Raw genomic sequence first — 24,837 nt, forward strand, 5'->3', positions numbered from 1 at the left:
GGGATATAAGAATAAACATCCCTCAATGTCGGGTGCGATCATACCAGCACTAATGCACCGGATCCCTTCAGAACTCCGAATTTAAGCGTGCTTGGGCGAGAGCAGTACTTGGATGGGTGACCCCTGGGAAGTCCTCGTGTTGCAACCCTTTTTCGTGTTTTCTATTTTTTACTTGTTGACGACGATTTCGGCTCAAATCATCTGAATCTCGATCGGGACCAAACAGACAGTGAAATGAAAGTAGCTCGGGCACTGCCGATTTGGACAAAATTGTAGGCTAATTTGATTGTAAACGGGCAAACGGACGAGACTCATTACTACGCAATGAGCTGACGAGATTTTAGCCGAATTCCTTCTCTAAGACCCTCTAATTTGCGATTTACCGCTTCTGTTAAGCTTTCGTTTCCTCGAGAAATCCGCTTAGGAAGTTCGAAATTCGATTCCGGTTCCATTTTATCGTATCCCAAATATAATAGCTTTACATTCGTTATTTCCTTCTTCTTATTTTTTTTTTATTTTCTGGGAACATTTATCGATTTTTGTTGTCGTGAGCCGGTTCTGTGCGGAAGGGTATGACGCAGATTACTCCGAGACGGTTAACTCATTAAAACAATTATTTCGACTGTTTTATCCATAATTTACGTAAACGGTCGCGACACGAGGTCTTCCCAGGGAGGTCACCCATCCTACTCTGCCATCGCGCCAGAACGCTTAACTTCATGGTTATGATTGGGCGAGAGCAGTGCCGCGTGTTGTCCATCGCCGCCCGCTCCACACGTACTCGAGGGATATAAAATAAACATCCCACTCAATGTCGGGTGCGATCATACCAGCACTAATGCACCGGATCCCATCAGAACTCCGAAGTTAAGCGTGCTTGGGCGAAGCAGTACTAGGATGGGTGACCCCCTGGGAAGTCCTCGTGTTGCACCCTTTTCGTGTTTTTCTATTTTTGATTACTTGTTGACAGACGATTTCGGCTCAAATCATCTGAATCTCGATCGGGACCAGATAAGACATGTGAAATGAAAGTAGCTCGGGCACTGCCGGATTTGGACAAAATTGTAGGCTAATTTGATTGTAAACGGGCAAACGGACGAGACTCATTACTACGCAATGAGCTGACGAGATTTTAGCCGAATTCCTTCTCTAAGACCCTCTAATTTGCGATTTACCGCTTCTGTTAAGCTTTCGTTTCCTCGAGAAATCCGCTTAGGAAGTTCGAAATTCGATTCCGGTTCCATTTTATCGTATCCCAGGCATAATAATAGCTTTACATTCGTTATTTCCTTCTTCTTATTTTTTTTCTATTTTCTGGGAACATTTATCGATTTTTGTTGTCGTGAGCCGGTTCTGTGCGGAAGGGTATGACGCAGATTACTCCGGAGACGGTTAACTCATTAAAAACAATTATTTCGACTGTTTTATCCATAATTTACGTAAACGGTCGCGACACGAGGTCTTCCCAGGGAGGTCACCCATCCTAGCTCTGCCATCGCGCCAGAACGCTTAACTTCATGGTTATGATTGGGCGAGAGCAGTGCCGCGTGTTGTCCATCGCCGCCCGCTCCACACGTACTCGAGGGATATAAGAATAAACATCCCACTCAATGTCGGTGCGATCATACCAGCACTAATGCACCGGATCCCATCAGAACTCCGAAGTTAAGCGTGCTTGGGCGAGCAGTACTAGGATGGGTGACCCCTGGGAAGTCCTCGTGTTGCACCCTTTTCGTGTTTTTCTATTTTTGATTACTTGTTGACAGACGATTTTCGGCTCAAATCATCTGAATCTCGATCGGACCAGATAAGACATGTGAAATGAAAGTAGCTCGGGCACTGCCGGATTTGGACAAAATTGTAGGCTAATTTGATTGTAAACGGGCAAACGGACGAGACTCATTACTACGCAATGAGCTGACGAGATTTTAGCCGAATTCCTTCTCTAAGACCCTCTAATTTGCGATTTACCGCTTCTGTTAAGCTTTCGTTTCCTCGAGAAATCCGCTTAGGAAGTTCGAAATTCGATTCCGGTTCCATTTTATCGTATCCCAGGCATAATAATAGCTTTACATTCGTTATTTCCTTCTTCTTATTTTTTTTCTATTTTCTGGGAACATTTTCGATTTTTGTTGTCGTGAGCCGGTTCTGTGCGGAAGGGTATGACGCAGATTACTCCGGAGACGGTTAACTCATTAAAAAAATTATTTCGACTGTTTTATCCATAATTTACGTAAACGTCGCGACACGAGGTCTTCCCAGGGAGGTCACCCATCCTACCTCTGCCATCGCGCCAGAACGCTTAACTTCATGGTTATGATTGGCGAGAGCAGTGCCGCGTGTTGTCCATCGCCGCCCGCGTCCACACTTCTCGAGGGATATAAGTGATAACATCCCACTCATGTCGGGTGCGATCATACCAGCCAATAATGTACCGGATACCATCAGAACTCCGAAGTTTAGCGTGCTTGGGCGAGAGTAGTAGTAGATGGGTGACCCCCTCGGAAGTCCTCGTGTTGCACCCTTTTCCGTGTTTTTCTATTTTTGATTACTTGTTGACAAGACGATTTTCGGCTCAAATCAACTGAATCTCTATCGGGACCAGATAAGACATGTGAAATGAAAGTAGCTCGGGCACTGCCGGATTTGGACAAAATTGTAGGCTAATTTGATTGTAAACGGGCAAACGGACGAGACTCATTACTACGGAATGAGCTGACGAGATTTTAGCCGAATTCTTTTTCTAAGACCCTCTAATTTGCGATTTACCGCTTCTGTTAAGCTTTCGTTTCCTCGAAAAATCCTCTTAGGAAGTTCGAAATTCGATTGCGGTTCCATTTTATCGTATCCCAGGCATAATAATAGCTTTACAATCGTTATTTCCTTCTTCTTATTTTTTTTTATTTTCTGCCAACATTTATCGATTTTTGTTGTCGTGAGCCGGTTATGTGCGGAAGGGTATGACGCAGATTACTCCGAAGACGGTCAACTCATTAAAAACAATTATTTTGACTGTTTTATCTATAATTTACGTAAACGGTCGCGACAGACCCCCTGGGAAGTCCTCGTGTTGCACCCCTTTTCGTGTTTTTCTATTTCTGATTACTTGTTGACAGACGAGTTTCGGCTCAAATCATCTAAATCTCGATCGGGACCAGATAAGACATGTGAAATGAAAGTAGCTCGGGCACTGCCGGATTTGGACAAAATTCTAGGCTAATTTGATTGTAAACGGGCAAACGGACGAGACTCATTACTACGCAATGAGCTGACGAGATTTTAGCCGAATTCCTTCTCTAAGACCCTCTAATTTGCGATTTACCGCTTCTTTTAAGCTTTCGTTTTCTCGAGAAATCCGCTTAGGAAGTTCGAAATTCGATTCCGGTTCCATTTTATCGTATCCGAGTCATAATAATAGCTTTACATTCGTTATTTCCTTCTTCTTATTTTTTTTCTATTTTCGGGGAACATTTTTCGATTTTTGTTGTCGTGAGCCGGTTCTGTGCGGAAGGGTATGACGCAGATTACACCGGAGACGGTTACCTCATTAAAATAATTATTTCGACTATTTTATCCATAATTTAAGTAAACGGTCGCGACACGAGGTCTTCCCAGGGTGGTCACCCATCCTAGCTCTGCCATCGCGCCAGAACGCTTAACTTCATGGTTATGATTGGGCGAGAGCAGTGCCGCCTGTTGTCCATCGCCGCCCGCTCCACACGTACTCGAGAGATATAAGAATAAACATCCCACTCAATGTCGGGTGCGATCATACCAGAACTAATGCACCGGATCCCTTCAGAACTCCGAAGTTATGCGTGCTTGGGCGAGAGCAGTATTAGGATGGGTGACCCCATGGGAAGTCCTCGTGTTGCACCCGTTTTCGTGTTTTTCTATTTGTGATTACTTGTTGAAAGACGATTTTCGGCTCAAATCATCTGAATCTCGATCGGGACCAGACAAGACAAGTGAATGAAAGTAGCTCGGGCACTGCCGGATTTGGACAAAATTGTAGGCTAATTTGATTGTAAACGGGCAAACGGACGAGACTCATTACTACGCAATGAGCTGACGAGATTTTAGCCGAATTCCTTCTCTAAGACCCTCTAATTTGCGATTTACCGCTTCTGTTAAGCTTTCGTTTCCTCGAAAAAATCCTCTTTGGAAGTTCGAAATTCGATTCTGGTTCCATTTTATCGTATCCTAAGAATAATAATAGCTTTACATTCGTTATTTCCTTCTTCTTATTTTTTTTTATTTTCTGCCAACATTTATCGATTTTTGTTGTCGTGAGCCGGTTCTGTGCGGAAGGGTATGACGCAGATTACTCCGGAGACGGTCAACTCATTAAAAACAATTATTTTGACTGTTTTATCTATAATTTACGTAAACGGTCGCGACAGACCCCCTGGGAAGTCCTCGTGTTGCACCCTATTTCGTGTTTTTCTATTTCTGATTACTTGTTGACAGACGAGTTTCGGCTCAAATCATCTGAATCTCGATCGGGACCAGATAAGACATGTGAAATGAAAGTAGCTCGGGCACTGCCGGATTTGGACAAAATTCTAGGCTAATTTGATTGTAAACGGGCAAACGGACGAGACTCATTACTACGCAATGAGCTGACGAGATTTTAGCCGAATTCCTTCTCTAAGACCCTCTAATTTGCGATTTACCGCTTCTTTTAAGCTTTCGTTTTCTCGAGAAATCCGCTTAGGAAGTTCGAAATTCGATTCCGGTTCCATTTTATCGTATCCGAGGCATAATAATAGCTTTACATTCGTTATTTCCTTCTTCTTATTTTTTTTCTATTTTCTAGGAACATTTATCGATTTTTGTTGTCGTGAGCCGGTTCTGTGCGGAAGGGTATGACGCAGATTACTCCGGAAACGGTCAACTCATTAAAAACAATTATTTTGACTGTTTTATCTATAATTTACGTAAACGGTCGCGACACGAGGTCTTCCCAGGGAGGTCACCCATCCTAGTTCTGCCATCGCGCCAGAACGCTTAACTTTATGGTTATGATTGGGCGAGAGCAGTGCCGCGTGTTGTCCATCGCCGCCCGCTCCACACGTACTCGCGGGATATAAGAATAAACATCTAATCAATGTCGTGTGCGATCATACCAGCACTAATGCACCGGATCCCATCAGAACTCCGAAGTTTAGCGTGCTTGGGCGAGAGCAGTACTAGGATGGGTGACCCCCTGGGAAGTCCTCGTGTTGCACCCCTTTTCGTGTTTTTCTATTTCTGATTACTTGTTGACAGACGAGTTTCGGCTCAAATCATCTGAATCTCGATCGGGACCAGATAAGCAATGTGAAATGAAAGTAGCTCGGGCACTGCCGGATTTGGACAAAATTCTAGGCTAATTTGATTGTAAACGGGCAAACGGACGAGACTCATTACTACGCAATGAGCTGACGAGATTTTAGGCCGAATTCCTTCTCTAAGACCCTCTAATTTGCGATTTACCGCTTCTGTTAAGCTTTCGTTTTCTCGAGAAATCCTCTTAGGAAGTTCGAAATTCGATTCCGGTTCCATTTTATCGTATCCGAGGCATAATAATAGCTTTACATTCGTTATTTCCTTCTTCTTATTTTTTTTCAATTTTCTGGGAACATTTATCGATTTTTGTTGTCGTGAGCCGGTTCTGTGCGGAAGGGTATGACGCAGATTACTCCGGAGACGGTGAACTCATTAAAAAAATTTATTTCGACTGTTTTATCCATAATTTACGTAAACGGTCGCGACACGAGGTCTTCCCAGGGAGGTCACCCATCCTAGCTCTGTCATCGCGCCAGAACGCTTAACTTCATGGTTATGATTGGGCGAGAGCAGTGCCGCGTGTTGTCCAACGCTGCCCGCTCCACACGTACTCGAGGGATATAAGAATAAACATCCCACTCAATGTCAGGTGCGATCATACCAGCACTAATGCACCGGATCCCATCAGAACTCCGAAGTTAAGCGTGCTTGGGCGAAAGCGCAGTACTAGGATGGGTGACCCCCTGGGAAGTCCTCGTGTTGCACCCCTTTTCGTGTTTTTCTATTTCTGATTACTTGTTGACAGACGAGTTTCGGCTCAAATCATCTGAATCTCGATCGGGACCAGATAAGACTTGTGAAATGAAAGTAGCTCGGGCACTGCCGGATTTGGACAAAATTGTAGGCTAATTTGATTGTAAACGGGCAAACGGACGAGACTCATTACTACGCAATGAGCTGACGAGATTTTAGCCGAATTCCTTCTTTAAGACCCTCTAATTTGCGATTTACCGCTTCTGTTAAGCTTTCGTTTTCTCGAGAAATCCGCTTAGGAAGTTCAAAATTCGATTCCGGTTCCATTTTATCGTATCCGAGGCATAATAATAGCTTTACATTCGTTATTTCCTTCTTCTTATTTTTTTTCAATTTGCTGGGAACATTTATCGATTTTTGTTGTCGTGAGCCGGTTCTGTGCGGAAGGGTATGACGCAGATTACTCCGGAGATGAATAACTCATTAAAAACAATTATTTCGACTGTTTTATCCATAATTTACGTAAACGGTCGCGACACGAGGTCTTCCCAGGGAGGTCACCCATCCTAGCTCTGCCATCGCGCCAGAACGCTTAACTTCATGGTTATGATTGGGCGATAGAAGTGCCGCGTGTTGTCCATCGCCGTCCGCTCCACACGTACTCGAGGGATATAAGAATAAACATCCCACTCAATGTCGAGTGCGATCATACCAGCACTAATGCACCGGATCTCATCAGAACTCCGAAGTTAAGCGTGCTTGGGCTAAAGCGCAGTACTAGGATCGATGACAACCTGGGAAGTCCTCGTGTTGCACCCCTTTTCGTGTTTTTCTATTTTTGATTACTTGTTGACGGACGATTTTCTGCTCAAATCATCTGAATCTCGATCGGGACCAAATAAGACATGTGAAATCAGCGTAGCTCGGGTACTGCCTGATTTGGACAAAATTGTAGGCTAATTTTATTGTAAACGGGCAAACGGACGAGACTCATTACTCCGCAAAGTGATCGCGAGATTTTAGCTAAATTTCTTCTCTAAGACCCTCTAATTTGCGATTTACCGCTTCTGTTAATGTTCCGTTTCCTCAAAAAATCCGTTTAGGAAGTTCGAAATTTGATTCCGGATCCATTTTATCGTATCCCAGGAATAATAATAGCTTTACATTCATAGAAGTCCTCGTGTTGCACCTCTTTTCGTGTTTTTCTATTTTTGATTACTTGTTGACAGACGATTTTCGGCTCAAATCATCTGAATCTCGATCGGGACCAGATAAGACATGTGAATCCAACATAGCTCGGGAACTGCCGGATTTGGACAAATTGTAGCCTAATTTGATTGTAAACGGGCAAATGAACGAGACTCATTACTACACAATGAGCTGACGAGATTTTAGCCGAATTCCTTCTCTAAGACCCTCTAATTTGCGATTTAACGCTTCTGTAAGCTTTCGTTCCTCGAAAAACCTCTTTGGAATTTCGAAATTCGATTCTGGTTCAATTTTCTCGTATCCTAAGAATAATAATAGCTTTAAATTCGTTATTTCCTTCTTCTTATTTTTTTTTATTTTCTGCCAACATTTATCGATTTTTGTTGTCGTGAGCCGGTTCTGTGCGGAAAGGTATGACGCAGATTACTCCGGAGACGGTCAACTCATTAAAAACAATTATTTTGACTGTTTTATCTATAATTTACATAAACGGTCGCGACACGAGGTCTTCCAAGGGAGGTCAACCATCCTAGTTCTGCCATCGCGCCAGAACGCTTAACTTCATGGTTATGATTGGGCGAGAGCAGTGCCGCGTGTTGTCCATCGCCGCCCGCTCCACACGTACTCGAGGGATATAAGAATAAACATCCCACTCAATGTCCGGTGCGATCATACCAGCACTAATGCACCGGATCCCATCCAGACTCCGAAGTTAAGCGTGCTTGGGCGAGAGCAGTACTAGGATGGGTGACCCCCTGGGAAGTCCTCGTGTTGCACCCCTTTTCGTGTTTTTCTATTTCTGATTACTTGTTGACAGACGAGTTTCGGCTCAAATCATCTGAATCTCAATCGAGACCAGATAAGACATGTGAAATGAAAGTAGCTCGGGCACTGCCGGATTTGGACAAAATTCTAGGCTAATTTGATTGTAAACGGGCAAACTGACGAGACTCATTACTACGCAATGAGCTGACGAGATTTTAGCCGAATTCCTTCTCTAAGACCCTCTAATTTGCGATTTACCGCTTCTGTTAAGCTTTCGTTTTCTCGAGAAATCCGCTTAGAAAGTTCGAAATTCGATTCCGGTTCCATTTTATTGTATCCGAGGCATAATAATAGCTTTACATTCGTTATTTCCTTCTTCTTATTTTTTTTCTATTTTCTGGGAACATTTATCGATTTTTGTTGTCGTGAGCCGGTTCTGTGCGGAAGGGTATGACGCAGATTACTCCGGGGACGGTGAACTCATTAAAAACAATTATTTCGACTGTTTTATCCATAATTTACGTAAACGGTCGCGACAAGAGGTCTTCCCAGGGAGGTCACCCATCCTAGCTCTGCCATCGCGCCAGAACGCTTAACTTCATGGTTATGATTGGGCGAGAGCAGTGCCGCGTGTTGTTCATCGCCGCCCGCTCCACACGTACTCGAGGGATATAAGAATAAACATCCCACTCAATGTCGGGTGCGATCATACCAGCACTAATGCACCGGATCCCATCAGAACTCCGAAGTTAAGCGTGCTTGGGCGAAAGCGCAGTACTAGGATGGGTGACCCCCTGGGAAGCCCTCGTGTTGCACCTCTTTTCGTGTTTTTCTATTTCTGATTACCTGTTGACAGACGAGTTTCGGCTCAAATCATTTGAATCTCGATCGGGACCAGATAAGACATGTGAAATGAAAGTAGCTCGGGCACTGCCGGATTTGGACAAAATTGTAGGCTAATTTGATTGTAAACGGGCAAACGGACGAGACTCATTACGACGCAATGAGCTGACGAGATTTTAGCCGAATTCCTTCTTAAGACCCTCTAATTTGCGATTTACCGCTTCTGTTAAGCTTTCGTTTTCTCGAGAAATCTGCTTAGGAAGTTCAAAATTCGATTCCGGTTCCATTTTATCGTATCCGAGGCAAAATAATAGCTTTACATTCGTTATTTCCTTCTTCTTATTTTTTTTCTATTTTCTGGGAACATTTATCGATTTTTGTTGTCGTGAGCCGGTTCTGTGCGGAAGGGTATGACGCAGATTACTCCGGAGACGAATAACTCATTAAAAACAATTATTTCGACTGTTTTATCCATAATTTACGTAAACGGTCGCGACACGAGGTCTTCCCAGGGAGGTCACCCATCCTAGCTCTGCCATCGCGCCAGAACGCTTAACTTCATGGTTATGATTGGGCGAGAGAAGTGCCGCGTGTTGTCCATCGCCGCCCGCTCCACACGCACTCGAGGGATATAAGAATAAACATCCCACTCAATGTCGAGTGCGATCATACCAGCACTAATGCACCGGATCCCATCAGAACTCCGAAGTTAAGCGTGCTTGGGCGAAAGCGCAGTACTAGGATCGGTGACAACCTGGGAAGTCCTCGTGTTGCACCCCTTTTCGTGTTTTTCTATTTTTGATTACTTGTTGACGGACGATTTTCTGCTCAAATCATCTGAATCTCGATCGGGACCAAATAAGACATGTGAAATCAGCGTAGCTCGGGTACTGCCTGATTTGGACAAAATTGTAGGCTAATTTTATTGTAAACGGGCAAACGGACGAGACTCATTACTCCGCAAAGTGCTCGCGAGATTTTAGCTAAATTTCTTCTCTAAGACCCTCTAATTTGCGATTTACCGCTTCTGTTAATGTTCCGTTTCCTCAAAAAATCCGTTTAGGAAGTTCGAAATTCGATTCCGGATCCATTTTATCGTATCTCAGGAATAATAATAGCTTTACATTCATAGAAGTCCTCGTGTTGCACCTCTTTTCGTGTTTTTCTATTTTTGATTACTTGTTGACAGACGATTTTCGGCTCAAATCATCTGAATCTCGATCGGGACCAGATAAGACATGTGAATCCAACATAGCTCGGGAACTGCCGGATTTTGACAAATTGTAGCCTAATTTGATTGTAAACAGGCAAATGAACGAGACTCATTACTACACAATGAGCTGACGAGATTTTAGCCGAATTCCTTCTCTAAGACCCTCTAATTTGCGATTTACCGCTTCTGTTAAGCTTTCGTTTCCTCGAAAAATCCTCTTTGGAAGTTCGAAATTCGATTCTGGTTCAATTTTCTCGTATCCTTAGAATAATAATAGCTTTAAATTCGTTATTTCCTTCTTCTTATTTTTTTTTATTTTCTGCCAACATTTATCGATTTTTGTTGTCGTGAGCCGGTTCTGTGCGGAAGGGTATGACGCAGATTACTCCGGAGATGGTCAACTCATTAAAAACAATTATTTCGACTGTTTTATCTTTAATTTACGTAAACGGTTGCGACACGAGGTCTTCCCAGGGAGATCACCCATCCTAGCTCTGCCATCGCGCCAAAACGCTTAACTTCATGGTTATGATTGGGCGAGAGCAGTGCCGCCTGTTGTCCATCGCCGCCCGCTCCACACGTACTCGAGGGATATAAGAATAAACATCCCACTCAATGTCCGGTGCGATCATACCAGCACTAATGCACCGGATCCCATCAAGACTCCGAAGTTAAGCGTGCTTGGGTGAGAGCAGTACTAGGATGGGTGACCCCCTGGGAAGTCCTCGTGTTGCACCCCTTTTCGTGTTTTTCTATTTCTGATTACTTGTTGACAGACGAGTTTCGGCTCAAATCATCTGAATCTCAATCGGGACCAGATAAGACATGTGAAATGAAAGTAGCTCGGGCACTGCCGGATTTGGACAAAATTCTAGGCTAATTTTATTGTAAACGGGCAAACGGACGAGACTCATTACTACGCAATGAGCTGACAAGATTTTAGCCGAATTCCTTCTCTAAGACCCTCTAATTTGCGATTTACCGCTTCTGTTAAGCTTTCGTTTTCTCGAGAAATCCGCTTAGAAAGTTCGAAATTCGATTCCGGTTCCATTTTATCGTATCCGAGGCATAATAATAGCTTTACATTCGTTATTTCCTTCTTCTTATTTTTTTTCTATTTTCTGGGAACATTTATCGATTTTTGTTGTCGTGAGCCGGTTCTGTGCGGAAGGGTATGACGCAGATTACTCCGGAGACGGTGAACTCATGAAAAACAATTATTTCGACTGTTTTATCCATAATTTACGTAAACGGTCGCGACAAGAGGTCTTCCCAGGGAGGTCACCCATCCTAGCTCTGCCATCGCGCCAGAACGCTTAACTTCATGGTTATGATTGGGCGAGAGCAGTGCCGCGTGTTGTTCATCGCCGCCCGCTCCACACGTACTCGAGGGATATAAGAATAAACATCCCACTCAATGTCGGGTGCGATCATACCAGCACTAATGCACCGGATCCCATCAGAACTCCGAAGTTAAGCGTGCTTGGGCGAAAGCGCAGTACTAGGATGGGTGACTCCCTGGGAAGCCCTCGTGTTGCACCTCTTTTCGTGTTTTTCTATTTCTGATTACCTGTTGACAGACGAGTTTCGGCTCAAATCATTTGAATCTCGATCGGGGCCAGATAAGACATGTGAAATGAAAGTAGCTCGGGCACTGCCGGATTTGGACAAAATTGTAGGCTAATTTGATTGTAAACGGGCAAACGGACGAGACTCATTACGACGCAATGAGCTGACGAGATTTTAGCCGAATTCCTTCTTTAAGACCCTCTAATTTGCGATTTACCGCTTCTGTTAAGCTTTCGTTTTCTCGAGAAATCTGCTTAGGAAGTTCAAAATTCGATTCCGGTTCCATTTTATCGTATCCGAGGCATAATAATAGCTTTACATTCGTTATTTCCTTCTTCTTATTTTTTTTTCTATTTTCTGGGAACATTTATCGATTTTTGTTGTCGTGAGCCGGTTCTGTGCGGAAGGGTATGACGCAGATTACTCCGGAGACGAATAACTCATTAAAAACAATTATTTCGACTGTTTTATCCATAATTTACGTAAACGGTCGCGATACGAGGTCTTCCCAGGGAGGTCACCCATCCTAGCTCTGCCATCGCGCCAGAACGCTTAACTTCATGGTTATGATTGGGCGAGAGAAGTGCCGCGTGTTGTCCATCGCCGCCCGCTCCACACGTACTCGAGGGATATAAGAATAAACATCCCACTCAATGTCGAGTGCGATCATACCAGCACTAATGCACCGGATCCCATCAGAACTCCGAAGTTAAGCGTGCTTGGGCGAAAGCGCAGTACTAGGATCGGTGACAACCTGGGAAGTCCTCGTGTTGCACCCCTTTTCGTGTTTTTCTATTTTTGATTACTTGTTGACGGACGATTTTCTGCTCAAATCATCTGAATCTCGATCGGGACCAAATAAGACATGTGAAATCAGCGTAGCTCGGGTACTGCCTGATTTGGACAAAATTGTAGGCTAATTTTTTTGTAAACGGGCAAACGGACGAGACTCATTACTCCGCAATGAGCTAGCGAGATTTTAGCCGAATTCCTTCTCTAATACCCTCTCATTTGCGATTTTCCGCTTCTGTTTAGCTTCCGTTTCCTCGAGAAATCCGCTTAGGAAGTTTGAAATTCGATTCCTGTTCCATTTTATCGTATCTCAGGCATAATAATAGCTTTACATTCATAGAAGTCCTCGTGTTGCACCCCTTTTCGTGTTTTTCTATTTTTGATTACTTGTTGACAGACGATTTTCGGCTCAAATCATCTGAATCTCGATCGGGACCAGATAAGACATGTGAAATGAAAGTAGCTCGGGCACTACCGGATTTGGACAAAATTGTAGGCTAATTTGATTGTAAACGGGCAAACGGACGAGACTCATTACTATGCAATGAGCTGACGAGATTTTATCCGAATTTCTTCTCTAAGACCCTCTAATTTGCGATTTACCGCTTCTGTTAAGCTTTCGTTTCCTCGAAAAATCCGCTTAGGAAGTTCGAAATTCGATTCCGGTTCCATTTTATCGTATCCCAAGCATAATAACAGTTTTACATTCGTTATTTCCTTCTTCTTATTTTTTTTTCTAATTTCTGGGAACATTTATCGATTTTTGTTGTCGTGAGCCGGTTTTGTGCGGAAGGGCTGACGCAGATTACACCGGAGACAGTTAACTCATTAAAATAATTATTTCGACTGTTTTATCTATAATTTACGTAAACGGTCGCGACACGAGGTCTTCCCAGGGTGGTCACCCATCCTACCTCTGCCATCGAGCCAAAACGCTTAACTTCATAGTTATGATTGGGCGAGAGCAGTGCCGCGTGTTGTCCATCGCCGCCCGCTCCAAACGTACTCGAGGGATATAAGAATAAACATCCCACTTAATGTCCGGTGCGATCATTCCAGCACTAAAGCACCGGATCCCATCAGAACTTCGAAGTTAAGCATGCTTGGGCGAGAGCAGTACTAGGATGGGTGACCCCCTGGGAAGTCCTCGTGTTGCATTCCTTTTCGTGTTTTTCTATTTTTGATTACTTGTTGACAGAAGATTTTCGGCTCAAATCATCTGAATCTCGATCGAGACCAGATAAGACATGTGAAATGAAAGTATCTCGGGCACTGCCGGATTTGGACAAAATTGTAGGCTAATTTGATTGTAAACGAGCAAACGGACGAGACTCATTACTACGCAATGAGCTGACGAGATTTTAGCCGAATTCCTTTTCTAAGACCCTCTAATTTGCGATTTACCGCTTCTGTTAAACTTTCGTTTCCTCGAGAAATCCGCTTAGGAAGTTCGAAATTCGATTCTGGTTCCATTTTATCGTATCCCAAAAATAATAATAGCTTTACATTCGTTATTTCCTTCTTCTTATTTTTTTTTCTATTTTCTGGGAACATTTATCGATTTTTGTTGTCGTGAGCCGGTTCTGTGCGGAAGGGTATGACGCAGATTACACCGGAGACGGTTAACTCATTAAAAACAATTATTTCGACTGTTTTATCCATAATTTACGTAAACGGTCGCGACACGAGGTCTTCCAAGGGAGGTCACCCATCCTACCTCTGCCATCGCGCCAGAACGCTTAACTTCATGGTTATGATTGGGCGAGAGCAGTGCCGCGTGTTGTCCATCGCCGCCCGCTCCACACGTACTCAAGGATATAAAGATAAACATCCCACTCAATGTCGGGTGCGATCATACCAGCACTAATGTACCGGATCCCATCAGAACTCCGAAGTTAGCGTGCTTGGGCGAGAGTAGTAGTAGGATGGGTGACCCCCTCGGAAGTCCTCGTGTTGCACCCTTTTTTCGTGTTTTTCTATTTTTGATTACTTGTTGACAGACGATTTTCGGCTCAAATCAACTGAATCTCGATCGGGACCAGATAAGACATGTGAAATGAAAGTAGCTCGGGCACTGCCGGATTTGGACAAAATTGTAGGCTAATTTGATTGTAAACGGGCAAACGGACGAGACTCATTACTACGGAATGAGCTGACGAGATTTTAGCCGAATTCTTTTTCTAAGACCCTCTAATTTGCGATTTACCGCTTCTGTTAAGCTTTCGTTTCCTCGAGAAATCCTCTTAGGAAGTTCGAAATTCGAATGCGGTTCCATTTTATCGTATCCCAGGCATAATAATAGATTTACATTCGTTATTTCCTTCTTCTTATTTTTTTTCTATTTTCGGGGAACATTTTTCGATTTTTGTTGTCATGAGCCGGTTCTGTGCGTAAGGGTATGACGCAGATTACACCGGAGACGGTTAACTCATTAAAATAATTATTTCGACTATTTTATCCATAATTTAAGTAAACGGTCACGACACGAGATCTTCCCAGGGTGGTCACCCATCCTAGCTCTGCCATCGCGCCAGAACACTTAACTTCATGGTTATGATTGGGCGAGAGCAGTGCCGCGTGTTGTCCATCGCCGCCCGCTCCAAACGTACTCGAGGGATATAAGAATAAACATCCCACTTAATGTCCGGTGCGATCATACCAGCACTAATGCACCGGATCACATCAGAACTCCGAAGTTAAGCGTGCTTGGGCGAAAGCGCAGCACTAGGATGGGTGACCACCTTGGAAGTCCTCGTGTCGCACCCCTTTTCGTGTTTTTCTATTTTTGATTACTTATTGACAGACGATTTTCGGCTCAAATCATCTGAATCTCGATCGAGACTAGATAAGACATGTGAAATGAAAGAAGCTCGGGCACTGCCGGATTTGGAAAAAATTGTAGGCTAATTTGATTGTAAACGAGCAAACGGACGAGACTCATTACTACGCAATGAGCTGACGAGATTGTAGCCGAATTTCTTCTCTAAGACCCTCTAATTTGCGATTTACCGCTTCTTTTAAGCTTTCATTTCCTCGAGAAATCCGCTTAGGAAGTTCGAAATTCGATTCTGGTTCCATTTTATCGTATCCCAAAAATAATAATAGCTTTACATTCGTTATTTCCTTCTTCTTATTTTTTTTTCTATTTTCTGGGAACATTTATCGATTTTTGTTGTCGTGAGCCGGTTCTGTGCGGAAGGGTATGACGCAGATTACACCGGAGACGGTTAACTCATTAAAAATAATTATTTCGACTGTTTTATCCATAATTTACGTAAACGGTCGCGACACGAGGTCTTCCCAGGGAGGTCACCCATCCTACATCTGCCATCGCGCCAGAACGCTTAACTTCATGGTTATGATTGGGCGAGAGCAGTGCCGCGTGTTTTCCATCGCCGCCCGCTCCACACGTACTCGAGGGATATAAGAATAAACATCCCACTCAATGTTTGGTGCGATCATACCAGCACTAATGTACCGGATCCCATCAAAACTCCGAAGTTAAGCGTGCTTGGGCGAGAGCAGTACTAGGATGGGTGACGCCCTGGGAAGTCCTCGTGTTGCACCCCTTTTCGTGTTTTTCTATTTCTTTTTACTTGTTGACAGACGAGTTTCGGCTCAAATCATCTGAATCTCGATCGGGACCAGATAAGACATGTGAAATGAAAGTAGCTCGGGCACTGCCAGATTTGGACAAAATTCTAGGCTAATTTGATTGTAAACGGGCAAACGGACGAGACTCATTACTACGCAATGAGCTAACGAGATTTTAGCCGAATTCCTTCTCTAAGACCCTCTAATTTGCGATTTACCGCTTCTGTTAAGCTTTTGTTTCCTCGAGAAATCCACTTTGGAAGTTCGAAATTCTATTCCGGTTCCATTTTATCGTATTCCAGGCATAATAATAGCTTTACATTGGCTATTACCTTCTTCTTATTTTTTTTCTATTTTCTGGGAACATTTATCGATTTTTGTTGTTGTGAGCCGGTTCTGTGCGGAAGGGTATGACGCAGATTACTCCGGAGACGGTTAACTGATTAAAAACAATTATTTCGACTGTTTTATCCATAATTTACGTAAACGATCGCGACACGAGGTCTTCCCAAATAGGTGACCCATCCTACGTCTGCCATCGCGCTAGAACGCTTAACTTCATGGTTATGATTGGGCGAGAGCAGTGCCGCGTGTTGTCCATCGCCGCCCGCTCCACACGTACTCAAGGATATAAAGATAAACATCCCACTCAATGTCGGGTGCGATCATACCAGCACTAATGTACCGGATCCCATCAGAACTCCGAAGTTAGCGTGCTTGGGCGAGAGTAGTAGTAGGATGGGTGACCCCCTCGGAAGTCCTCGTGTTGCACCCTTTTTCGTGTTTTTCTATTTTTGATTACTTGTTGACAAACGATTTTCGGCTCAAATCAACTGAATCTCTATCGGGACCAGATAAGACATGTGAAATGAAAGTAGCTCGGGCACTGCCGGATTTGGACAAAATTGTAGGCTAATTTGATTGTAAACGGGCAAACGGACGAGACTCATTACTACGGAATGAGCTGACGAGATTTTAGCCGAATTCTTTTTCTAAGACCCTCTAATTTGCGATTTACCGCTTCTGTTAAGCTTTCGTTTCCTCGAGAAATCCTCTTAGGAAGTTCGAAATTCGATTGCGGTTCCATTTTATCGTATCCCAGGCATAATAATAGATTTACATTCGTTATTTCCTTCTTCTTATTTTTTTTCTATTTTCGGGGAACATTTTTCGATTTTTGTTGTCATGAGCCGGTTCTGTGCGTAAGGATATGACGCAGATTACACCGGAGACGGTTAACTCATTAAAATAATTATTTCGACTATTTTATCCATAATTTAAGTAAACGGTCACGACACGAGATCTTCCCAGGGTGGTCACCCATCCTAGCTCTGCCATCGCGCCAGAACACTTAACTTCATGGTTATGATTGGGCGAGAGCAGTGCCGCGTGTTGTCCATCGCCGCCCGCTCCAAACGTACTCGAGGGATATAAGAATAAACATCCCACTTAATGTCCGGTGCGATCATACCAGCACTAATCACCGGATCCCATCAGAACTTGAAGTTAAGCGTGCTTGGGCGAGAGGAATACTAGGATGGGTGACCCCCTGGGAAGTCCTCGTGTTCCACCCTTTTTCGTGTTTTTCTATTTTCGATTACTTATTGACAGACGATTTTCGGCTCAAATCATCTGAATCTCGATCGAGACCAGATAAGACATGTGAAATGAAAGAAGCTCGGGCACTGCCGGATTTGGACAAAATTGTAGGCTAATTTGATTGTAAACGAGCAAACGGACGAGACTCATTACTACGCAATGAGCTGACGAGATTGTAGCCGAATTCCTTCTCTAAGACCCTCTAATTTGCGATTTACCGCTTCTTTTAAGCTTTCGTTTCCTCGAGAAATCCGCTTAGGAAGTTCGAAATTCGATTCTGGTTCCATTTTATCGTATCCCAAGAATTGTATTAGCTTTACATTCGTTATTTCCTTCTTCTTATTTTTTTTTCTATTTTCTGGGAACATTTATTCATTTTTGTTGTCGTGAGCCGGTTCTGTGTGGAAGGGTATGACGCAGATTACACCGGAGACGGTTAACTCATTAAAAACAATTATTTCGACTGTTTTATCCATAATTTACGTAAACCGTCGCGACACGAGGTCTTCCCAGGGAGGTCACCCATCCTACCTTTGCCAACGCGCCAGAACTCTTAACTTAATGGTTATGATTGGGCGAGAGCAGTGCCGCATGTTGTCCATCGCCGCCCGCTCCACACGTACTCGAGGGATATAAGAATAAACATCCCACTCAATGTCGGGTGCGATCATACCAGCACTAATGCACCGGATCCCATCAGAACTCCGAAGTTAAGCGTGCTTGGGCGAGAGCAGTACTAGGATGGGTGACCCCCTGAGAAGTCCTCGTGTTGCATCCTTTTTCGTGTTTTTCTATTTCTATTTACTTGTTGACAGACGAGTTTCGGCTCAAATCATCTGAATCTCGATCGAGACCAGATAAGACATGTGAAATGAAAGTAGCTCGGGCACTGCCGGATTTGGACAAAATTCTAGGCTAATTTGATTGTAAACGGGCAAACGGACGAGACTCATTACTACGCAATGAGCTGACGAGATTTTAGCCGAATTCCTTCTCTAAGACCCTCTAATTTGCGATTTACCGCTTCTGTTAAGCTTTCGTTTCCTCGAGAAATCCGCTTAGGAAGTTCGAAATTCGATTCTGGTTCCATTTTATCGTATCCCAGGCATAATAATAGCTTTACATTCGTTATTTCCTACTTCTTTTTTTTTTTCTATTTTCTGGGAACATTTATCGATTTTTGTTGTCGTGAGCCGGTTCTGTGCGGAAGGGTATGACGCAGATTACACCAGAGACGGTTAACTCATTAAAAACAATTATTTCGACTGTTTTATCCATAATTTACGTAAACGGTCGCGACACGAGGTCTTCCCAGGGAGGTCACCCATCCTAGCTCTGCCATCGCGCCAAAACGCTTAACTTCATGGTTATGATTGGGCGAGAGCAGTGCCGCCTGTTGTCCATCGCCGCCCGCTCCACACGTACTCGAGAGATATAAGAATAAACATCCCACTCAATGTCGGGTGCTATCATACCAGCACTAATGCACTGGATCCCTTCAGAACTCCGAAGTTATGCGTGCTTGGGCGAGAGCAGTATTAGGATGGGTGACCCCATGGGAAGTCCTCGTGTTGCACCCTTTTTCGTGTTTTTCTATTTGTGATTACTTGTTGAAAGACGATTTTTGGCTCAAATAATCTGAATCTCGATCGGGACCAGACAAGACAAGTGAAATGAAAGTAGCTCGGGCACTGCCGGATTTGGACAAAATTGTAGGCTAATTTGATTGTAAACGGGCAAACGGACGAGACTCATTACTACGCAATGAGCTGACGAGATTTTAGCCGAATTCCTTCTCTAAGACCCTCTAATTTGCGATTTACCGCTTCTGTTAAGCATTCGTTTCCTCGAAAAATCCTCTTAGAAAGTTCGAAATTCGATTCTGGTTCCATTTTATCGTATCCTAAGAATAATAATAGCTTTACATTCGTTATTTCCTTCTTCTTATTTTTTTTATTTTCTGCCAACATTTATCGATTTTTGTTGTCGTAAGCCGGTTCTGTGCGGAAGGGTATGACGCAGATTACTCCGGAGATGGTCAACTCATTAAAAACAATTATTTCGACTGTTTTATCTTTAATTTACGTAAACGGTTGCGACACGAGGTCTTCCCAGGGAGGTCACCCATCCTAGCTCTGCCATCGCGCCAAAACGCTTAACTTCATGGTTATGATTGGGCGAGAGCAGTGCCGCCTGTTGTCCATCGCCGCCCGCTCCACACGTACTCGAGGGATATAAGAATAAACATCCCACTCAATGTCAGGTGCGATCATACCAGCACTAATGCACCGGATCCCATCAGAACTCCGAAGTTAAGCGTGCTTGGGCGAAAGCGCAGTACTAGGATGGGTGACCCCTGGGAAGTCCTCGTGTTGCACCCCTTTTAGTGTTTTTCTATTTCTGATTACTTGTTGACAGACGAGTTTCGGCTCAAATCATTTGAATCTCAATCGGGACCAGATAAGACATGTGAAATGAAAGTAGCTCGGGCACTGCCGGATTTGGACAAAATTGTAGGCTAATTTGATTGTAAACGGGCAAACGGACGAGACTCATTACTACGCAATGAGCTGACGAGATTTTAGCCGAATTCCTTCTTTAAGACCATCTAATTTGCGATTTACCGCTTCTGTTAAGCTTTCGTTTTCTCGAGAAATCCGCTTAGAAAGTTCGAAATTCGATTCCGGTTCCATTTTATCGTATCCGAGTCATAATAATAGCTTTACATTCGTTATTTCCTTCTTCTTATTTTTTTTCTATTTTCTGGAAACATTTATCGATTTTTGTTGTCGTGAGCCGGTTCTGTGCGGAAGGGTATGACGCAGATTACTCCGGAGACGAATAACTCATTAAAAACAATTATTTCGACTGTTTTATCCATAATTTACGTAAACGGTCGCGACACGAGGTCTTCCCAGGGAGGTTACCCATCCTAGCTCTGCCATCGCGCCAGAACGCTTAACTTCATGGTTATGATTGGGCGAGAGCAGTGCCACGTGTTGTCTATCGCCGCCCGCTCCACACGTACTCGAGGGATATAAGAATAAACATCCCACTCAATGTCGAGTGCGATCATACCAGCACTAATGCACCGGATTCCATCAGAACTCCGAAGTTAAGCGTGCTTGGGCGAAAGCGCAGTACTAGGATCGGTGACCACCTGGGAAGTCCTCGTGTTGCACCCCTTTTCGTGTTTTTCTATTTTTGATTACTTGTTGACGGACGATTTTCTGCTCAAATCATCTGAATCTCGATCGGGACCAAATAAGACATGTGAAATCAGCGTAGCTCGGGTACTGCCTGATTTGGACAAAATTGTAGGCTAATTTTATTGTAAACGGGCAAACGGACGAGACTCATTACTCCGCAAAGTGCTCGCGAGATTTTAGCTAAATTTCTTCTCTAAGACCCTCTAATTTGCGATTTACCGCTTCTGTTAATGTTCCGTTTCCTCAAAAAATCCGTTTAGGAAGTTCGAAATTCGATTCCGGATCCATTTTATCGTATCCCAGGAATAATAATAGCTTTACATTCATAGAAGTCCTCGTGTTGCAACCCTTTTCGTGTTTTTCTATTTTTGATTACTTGTTGACAGACGATTTTCGACTCAAATCATCTGAATCTCGATCGGGACCAGATAAGACATGTGAAATGAAAGTAGCTCGGGCACCACCGGATTTTGACAAAATTGTAGGCTAATTTGATTGTAAACGGGCAAAAGGACGAGACTCATTCCTACGCAATGAGCTGACGAGATTTTATCCGAATTTCTTCTCTAAGACCCTCTAATTTGCGATTTACCGCTTCTGTTAAGCTTTCGTTTCCTCGAGAAATCCGCTTAGGAAGTTTGAAATTCGATTCCGGTTCCATTTTATCGTATCCCAGGCATAATAACAGCTTTACATTCGTTATTTCCTTCTTCTTATTTTTTTTTCTATTTTCTGGGAACATTTATCGATTTTTGTTGTCGTGAGCCGGTTTTGTGCGGAAGGGTATGACGCAGATTACTCCGGAGACGGTGAACTCATTAAAAACAATTATTTCGACTGTTTTATCCATAATTTACGTAAACGGTCGCGACACGAGGTCTTCCCAGGGAGGTCACCCATCCTAGCTCTGCCATCGCGCCAGAACGCTTAACTTCATGGTTATGATTGGGCGAGAGCAGTGCCGCGTGTTGTCCATCGCCGCCCGCTCCACACGTACTCGAGGGATATAAGAATAAACATCCCAATCAATGTCAGGTGCGATCATACCAGCACTAATGCACCAGATGCCATCAGAACTCCGAAGTTAAGCGTGCTTGGGCGAAAGCGCAGTACTAGGATGGGTGACCCCCTGGGAAGTCCTCGTGTTGCACCCCTTTTCGTGTTTTTCTCTTTTTGATTACTTGTTGACAGACGATATTTGGCTCAAATCATCTGAATCTCGATCGGGACCAGATAAGACATGTTAAATGAAAGTAGCTCGGGCACTGCCAGATTTGGACAAAATTGTAGGCTAATTTGATTGTAAACGGGCAAACAGACGAGACTCATTACTACGCAATGAGCTGACGAGATTTTAGCCGAATTCTTTCTCTAAGACCCTCTAATTTGCGATTTACCGCTTCTGTTAAGCTTTCGTTTCCTCGAGAAATCCGCTTAGAAAGTTCGAAATTCGATTCAGGTTCCACTTTATCGTATCCAAAGCATAATAATAGCTTTACATTCGTTATTTCCTTCTTCTTATTTTTTTTTCTATTTTCTGGGAACATTTATTCATTTTTGTTGTCGTGAGCCGGTTCTGTGTGGAAGGGTATGACGCAGATTACTCCGGAGACAGTCAACTCATTAAAAACAATATTTCGACTGTTTTATCCATAATTTACGTAAACGGTCGCGACACGAGGTCTTCCCAGGGAGGTCACCCATCCTAGCTCTGCCATCGCGCCAAAACGCTTAACTTCATGGTTATGATTGGGCGAGAGCAGTGCCGCGTGTTGTCCATCGCCGCCCGCTCCACACGTATTCGAGGGATATAAGAATAAACATCCCAATCAATGTCAGGTGCGATCATACCAGCACTAATGCACCGGATCCCATCAGAACTCCGAAGTTAAGCATGCTTGGGCGAGAGCAGTACTAGGATGGGTGACCCCCTGGGAAGTCCTCGTGTTGCACCCCTTTTCGTGTTTTTCTATTTCTTATTACTTGTTGACAGACGAGTTTCGGCTCAAATCATCTGAATCTCGATCGGGACCAGATAAGACATGTGAAATGAAAGTAGCTCGGGCACTGCCGGATTTGGACAAAATACTAGGCTAATTTGATTGTAAACGGGCAAACGGACGAGACTCATTACTACGCAATGAGCTGACGAGATTTTAGCCGAATTCCTTCTCTAAGACCCTCTAATTTGCGATTTACCGCTTCTGTTAAGCTTTCGTTTTCTCGAGAAATCCGCTTAGGAAGTTCGAAATTCGATTCCGGTTCCATTTTATCGTATCCGAGGCATAATAATAGCTTTACATTCGTTATTTCCTTGTTCTTATTTTTTTTCTATTCTCTGGGAACATTTATCGATTTTTGTTGTCGTGAGCCGGTTCTGTGCGGAAGGGTATGACGCAGATTACTCCGGAGACGGTGAACTCATTAAAAACAATTATTTCGACTGTTTTATCCATAATTTACGTAAACGGTCGCGACACGAGGTCTTCCCAGGGAGGTCACCCATCCTAGCTCTGCCATCGCGCCAGAACGCTTAACTTCATGGTTATGATTGGGCGAGAGCAGTGCCGTGTGTTGTCCATCGCCGCCCGCTCCACACGTACTCGAGGGATATAAGAATAAACATCCCACTCAATGTCAGGTGCGATCATACCAGCACTAATGCACCGGATCCCATCAGAACTCCGAAGTTAAGCGTGCTTGGGCGAAAGCGCAGTACTAGGATGGGTGACCCCTGGGAAGTCCTCGTGTTGCACCCCTTTTAGTGTTTTTCTATTTCTGATTACTTTTTGACAGACGAGTTTCGGCTCAAATCATCTGAATCTCGATCGGGACCAGATAAGACATGTGAAATGAAAGTAGCTCGGGCACTGCCGGATTTGGACAAAATTGTAGGCTAATTTGATTGTTAACGGGCAAACGGACGAGACTCATTACTACGCAATGAGCTGACGAGATTTTAGCCGAATTCCTTCTTTAAGACCCTCTAATTTGCGATTTACCGCTTCTGTTAAGCTTTCGTTTTCTCGAGAAATCCGCTTAGGAAGTTCGAAATTCGATTCCGGTTCCATTTTATCGTATCCGAGGCATAATAATAGCTTTACATTCGTTATTTCCTTCTTCTTATTTTTTTTCTATTTTCTGGGAACATTTATCGATTTTTGTTGTCGTGAGCCGGTTCTGTGCGGAAGGGTATGACGCAGATTACTCCGGAGACGAATAACTCATTAAAAACAATTATTTCGACTGTTTTATCCATAATTTACGTAAACGGCCGCGACACGAGGTCTTCCCAGGGAGGTCACCCATCCTAGCTCTGCCATCGCGCCAGAACGCTTAACTTCATGGTTATGATTGGGCGAGAGCAGTGCCACGTGTTGTCCATCGCCGCCCGCTCCACACGTACTCGAGGGATATAAGAATAAACATCCCACTCAATGTCGAGTGCGATCATACCAGCACTAATGCACCGGATACCATCAGAACTCCGAAGTTAAGCGTGCTTGGGCGAAAGCGCAGTACTAGGATCGGTGACCACCTGGGAAGTCCTCGTGTTGCACCCCTTTTCGTGTTTTTCTATTTTTGATTACTTGTTGACGGACGATTTTCTGCTCAAATCATCTGAATCTTGATCGGGACCAAATAAGACATGTGAAATCAGCGTAGCTCGGGTACTGCCTGATTTGGACAAAATTGTAGGCTAATTTTACTGTAAACGGGCAAACGGACGAGACTCATTACTCCGCAAAGTGCTCGCGAGATTTTAGCTAAATTTCTTCTCTAAGACCCTCTAATTTGCGATTTACCGCTTCTGTTAATGTTCCGTTTCCTCAAAAAATCCGTTTAGGAAGTTCGAAATTCGATTCCGGATCCATTTTATCGTATCCCAGGAATAATAATAGCTTTACATTCATAGAAGTCCTCGTGTTGCACCCCTTTTCGTGTTTTTCTATTTTTGATTACTTGTTGACAGACGATTTTCGACTCAAATCATTTGAATCTCGATCGTGACCAGATAAG

At 43.7% G+C, this 24,837-nt stretch overlaps 25 non-coding genes and 3 pseudogenes across 25 annotated transcripts; all 28 read left to right on the forward strand.

The window, feature by feature from the left end:
* Nucleotides 1-30: 30 nt before the first annotated feature.
* On the forward strand, nt 31-148 carry LOC142517137 (5S ribosomal RNA). Its single transcript, XR_012812895.1, has one exon. It is a non-coding gene; the product is annotated as a 5S ribosomal RNA (ribosomal RNA).
* Nucleotides 149-816: 668 nt separating this feature from the next.
* Nucleotides 817-934, forward strand: LOC142513555 (5S ribosomal RNA). The gene has a single exon (XR_012809496.1). It is a non-coding gene; the product is annotated as a 5S ribosomal RNA (ribosomal RNA).
* Nucleotides 935-1,614: 680 nt separating this feature from the next.
* On the forward strand, nt 1,615-1,730 carry LOC142517184 (5S ribosomal RNA). The gene has a single exon (XR_012812944.1). It is a non-coding gene; the product is annotated as a 5S ribosomal RNA (ribosomal RNA).
* Nucleotides 1,731-2,406: 676 nt separating this feature from the next.
* LOC142512105 (5S ribosomal RNA) lies at nt 2,407-2,525 on the forward strand (annotated as a pseudogene).
* Nucleotides 2,526-3,761: 1,236 nt separating this feature from the next.
* LOC142506450 (5S ribosomal RNA) lies at nt 3,762-3,880 on the forward strand. The gene has a single exon (XR_012804743.1). It is a non-coding gene; the product is annotated as a 5S ribosomal RNA (ribosomal RNA).
* A 1,235-nt stretch (nt 3,881-5,115) lies between these two features.
* LOC142513318 (5S ribosomal RNA) lies at nt 5,116-5,234 on the forward strand. The gene has a single exon (XR_012809271.1). It is a non-coding gene; the product is annotated as a 5S ribosomal RNA (ribosomal RNA).
* Nucleotides 5,235-5,918: 684 nt separating this feature from the next.
* On the forward strand, nt 5,919-6,039 carry LOC142515605 (5S ribosomal RNA). Its single transcript, XR_012811441.1, has one exon. It is a non-coding gene; the product is annotated as a 5S ribosomal RNA (ribosomal RNA).
* A 683-nt stretch (nt 6,040-6,722) lies between these two features.
* On the forward strand, nt 6,723-6,843 carry LOC142510957 (5S ribosomal RNA; annotated as a pseudogene).
* A 1,051-nt stretch (nt 6,844-7,894) lies between these two features.
* LOC142514648 (5S ribosomal RNA) lies at nt 7,895-8,013 on the forward strand. Its single transcript, XR_012810533.1, has one exon. It is a non-coding gene; the product is annotated as a 5S ribosomal RNA (ribosomal RNA).
* Nucleotides 8,014-8,696: 683 nt separating this feature from the next.
* On the forward strand, nt 8,697-8,817 carry LOC142515505 (5S ribosomal RNA). The gene has a single exon (XR_012811348.1). It is a non-coding gene; the product is annotated as a 5S ribosomal RNA (ribosomal RNA).
* A 682-nt stretch (nt 8,818-9,499) lies between these two features.
* LOC142507414 (5S ribosomal RNA) lies at nt 9,500-9,620 on the forward strand. Its single transcript, XR_012805673.1, has one exon. It is a non-coding gene; the product is annotated as a 5S ribosomal RNA (ribosomal RNA).
* Nucleotides 9,621-10,674: 1,054 nt separating this feature from the next.
* On the forward strand, nt 10,675-10,793 carry LOC142516267 (5S ribosomal RNA). Its single transcript, XR_012812070.1, has one exon. It is a non-coding gene; the product is annotated as a 5S ribosomal RNA (ribosomal RNA).
* A 683-nt stretch (nt 10,794-11,476) lies between these two features.
* On the forward strand, nt 11,477-11,597 carry LOC142516962 (5S ribosomal RNA). The gene has a single exon (XR_012812729.1). It is a non-coding gene; the product is annotated as a 5S ribosomal RNA (ribosomal RNA).
* Nucleotides 11,598-12,281: 684 nt separating this feature from the next.
* LOC142507415 (5S ribosomal RNA) lies at nt 12,282-12,402 on the forward strand. The gene has a single exon (XR_012805674.1). It is a non-coding gene; the product is annotated as a 5S ribosomal RNA (ribosomal RNA).
* Nucleotides 12,403-13,457: 1,055 nt separating this feature from the next.
* Nucleotides 13,458-13,576, forward strand: LOC142516264 (5S ribosomal RNA). Its single transcript, XR_012812067.1, has one exon. It is a non-coding gene; the product is annotated as a 5S ribosomal RNA (ribosomal RNA).
* A 683-nt stretch (nt 13,577-14,259) lies between these two features.
* On the forward strand, nt 14,260-14,377 carry LOC142517157 (5S ribosomal RNA). The gene has a single exon (XR_012812919.1). It is a non-coding gene; the product is annotated as a 5S ribosomal RNA (ribosomal RNA).
* A 683-nt stretch (nt 14,378-15,060) lies between these two features.
* Nucleotides 15,061-15,181, forward strand: LOC142509710 (5S ribosomal RNA). Its single transcript, XR_012807870.1, has one exon. It is a non-coding gene; the product is annotated as a 5S ribosomal RNA (ribosomal RNA).
* Nucleotides 15,182-15,865: 684 nt separating this feature from the next.
* Nucleotides 15,866-15,984, forward strand: LOC142516667 (5S ribosomal RNA). The gene has a single exon (XR_012812450.1). It is a non-coding gene; the product is annotated as a 5S ribosomal RNA (ribosomal RNA).
* A 682-nt stretch (nt 15,985-16,666) lies between these two features.
* LOC142517158 (5S ribosomal RNA) lies at nt 16,667-16,784 on the forward strand. The gene has a single exon (XR_012812920.1). It is a non-coding gene; the product is annotated as a 5S ribosomal RNA (ribosomal RNA).
* A 682-nt stretch (nt 16,785-17,466) lies between these two features.
* Nucleotides 17,467-17,583, forward strand: LOC142512228 (5S ribosomal RNA; annotated as a pseudogene).
* A 684-nt stretch (nt 17,584-18,267) lies between these two features.
* Nucleotides 18,268-18,386, forward strand: LOC142507795 (5S ribosomal RNA). The gene has a single exon (XR_012806040.1). It is a non-coding gene; the product is annotated as a 5S ribosomal RNA (ribosomal RNA).
* A 683-nt stretch (nt 18,387-19,069) lies between these two features.
* Nucleotides 19,070-19,188, forward strand: LOC142506495 (5S ribosomal RNA). Its single transcript, XR_012804784.1, has one exon. It is a non-coding gene; the product is annotated as a 5S ribosomal RNA (ribosomal RNA).
* Nucleotides 19,189-19,869: 681 nt separating this feature from the next.
* Nucleotides 19,870-19,989, forward strand: LOC142506738 (5S ribosomal RNA). Its single transcript, XR_012805020.1, has one exon. It is a non-coding gene; the product is annotated as a 5S ribosomal RNA (ribosomal RNA).
* Nucleotides 19,990-20,672: 683 nt separating this feature from the next.
* LOC142508742 (5S ribosomal RNA) lies at nt 20,673-20,793 on the forward strand. The gene has a single exon (XR_012806945.1). It is a non-coding gene; the product is annotated as a 5S ribosomal RNA (ribosomal RNA).
* A 1,057-nt stretch (nt 20,794-21,850) lies between these two features.
* LOC142509176 (5S ribosomal RNA) lies at nt 21,851-21,971 on the forward strand. The gene has a single exon (XR_012807362.1). It is a non-coding gene; the product is annotated as a 5S ribosomal RNA (ribosomal RNA).
* Nucleotides 21,972-22,654: 683 nt separating this feature from the next.
* LOC142513112 (5S ribosomal RNA) lies at nt 22,655-22,773 on the forward strand. Its single transcript, XR_012809075.1, has one exon. It is a non-coding gene; the product is annotated as a 5S ribosomal RNA (ribosomal RNA).
* A 683-nt stretch (nt 22,774-23,456) lies between these two features.
* Nucleotides 23,457-23,576, forward strand: LOC142506739 (5S ribosomal RNA). Its single transcript, XR_012805021.1, has one exon. It is a non-coding gene; the product is annotated as a 5S ribosomal RNA (ribosomal RNA).
* A 683-nt stretch (nt 23,577-24,259) lies between these two features.
* LOC142510093 (5S ribosomal RNA) lies at nt 24,260-24,380 on the forward strand. Its single transcript, XR_012808225.1, has one exon. It is a non-coding gene; the product is annotated as a 5S ribosomal RNA (ribosomal RNA).
* Nucleotides 24,381-24,837: the final 457 nt, after the last annotated feature.

This window comes from Primulina tabacum, chromosome 10 (genome assembly GCF_025594145.1).
Source record: "Primulina tabacum isolate GXHZ01 chromosome 10, ASM2559414v2, whole genome shotgun sequence".
In the NCBI taxonomy this organism is placed as follows: Eukaryota; Viridiplantae; Streptophyta; class Magnoliopsida; order Lamiales; family Gesneriaceae; genus Primulina; species Primulina tabacum.